The sequence below is a fragment of the Myotis davidii genome, unplaced genomic scaffold (assembly GCF_000327345.1).
Source record: "Myotis davidii unplaced genomic scaffold, ASM32734v1 scaffold1719, whole genome shotgun sequence".
Taxonomy (NCBI): Eukaryota; Metazoa; Chordata; class Mammalia; order Chiroptera; family Vespertilionidae; genus Myotis; species Myotis davidii.
Window position 1 is genome coordinate 28,255 of NW_006289832.1, and position 1,774 is coordinate 30,028.

Genomic DNA, 1,774 nt, shown 5'->3' on the forward strand with positions numbered 1-1,774 from the left:
TGATCATATACAACACTTTCCCTTTACTCTCTTTACCTCACATTTTGTTTTTAATGTCATAATTTATATTTTTATAATCATTAAAAAATTATAGCTATTTTTATTTCTAATACTTTTGTGTTTTAACTTTTATACTTGTGTTTAAATTAATTTATGCACTGCCATTAATTTTGGAGTATCCTAAATTTTATTATGTACTTTCATGTTATTAATTGGCACTATTTCATTTCATCCTGAATAACTCCTTTTAACATTTCTTATAAGGCAGATCTAGTGGTAATAAACTGTCTCAGCATTTGTTTGTCTGGGAACGTCTTTTATCTCTCCTTCATTTCTTAAAAACAGCTTTTCTTAGTATAGTAAGCTTGGTTGGATTTTTTTTTTCACTGCTTAGAATATATCATTCAACTATATTTAACAGCAAAGTTCCTGCTGGGAAATATGTTGATAGTCTTATGGATGCTCCTTTCTATGTGAGGGGTCACTTTATTCTTGCTGCTTTAAAAATTCTTTCTTTGTTTTTGTCTTTGTCTTTTGATAATTTGATTATAATATGTCTTACTGTGATATTTTTTAGGTTGACTCTGTTTGGGGGCTTTTATACATCATGAACCTAGATGTCTATGTTTCTACCAAGATTTGGGAATGTTTTAGCTATTGTTTTGTTTTTATTATTATCTGTTTTTTTTTTTTTCTAATAAGTTTTCTGTCCTTACCTCTCCTTCTGGAACTCTCATAATATGTATTCATTGGATAGTATCTCATTAAACCTGTTGGTGTTCTTTATTCTATTTTTTTTAACTTCAAATAGGATAATTTCTGATTATCTCTCTTTGTGCTCACAGATTCTTTCTTCTGCTTGATTGAGTCTCCTCTTGAAATTCCCTATTTCATTTTTCATTTCATTTATTGTATTATTTAGCTCCAGTATTTCTGTCTGGTTCCTTTTTTGTTATTTCTATACCTTGATGGACATCTTGTTTCCATATATTGTTTCCCTGATTTTGTTGAGTTGGTTCTTGGACCTCACTGAACTTCCTTAAAACAGCTACTTTGTGCTCTTTGTAAGTCAATTCATAAATATCAAATTTTAAATATCGGTTATTACAAAATTATTTTTGTTATGAATATGTAATGTTTTCTATATTATTCTTTTTATATAAAGTTTTGTGTTTTTGTCTTTGCATTGGAAAAAACAATCACCTGATCCAGTAGCTACTGTCTGGCTTTAGGAATAAAAGGTTTTCACCAGTCGGCCCAGCTGGGGATTCTGTGAATCACTCTGGGCTTCTCTATGAATACATTCCACTCCTTTTTTTTCCTTGTTGTGGGGCAGTTTTCATATTATATGCCTTATATTCATCCTACAAAGTGAAGCCTACTGCTGAAAGCCTCCCATTTATTCATCCTAAACAATACCCTGATGTATTCAAAGTTTCCCATCTCCAAATCCAGCAGATTGGGAAAGCTATATGGGTGCTTGTGCATGATCTACAGAGGCTTGTGCTTCTTTTTGTGGGGGCATGTGCAGGATTCTGGCTGAAAATAGAAGGGGCATATGGAATATTAGGGACTTGCAAGGGGTAGTATATTGGTCTGCAAGTGATGTTTCCTACAAGGATTATTGCCAGACCTCTTGGTGGAGTCTTAAAGTGTCATTTTCTTTTGTTGAGTTCTGTGTCCCAGTTGTTTGAGCCTCTACCAGTTTTCCCTTCTCCTGGCTGCCTGAATAATATTCATCCATGCCAATCCCCCAAGTGTTCTGCATTGAGTG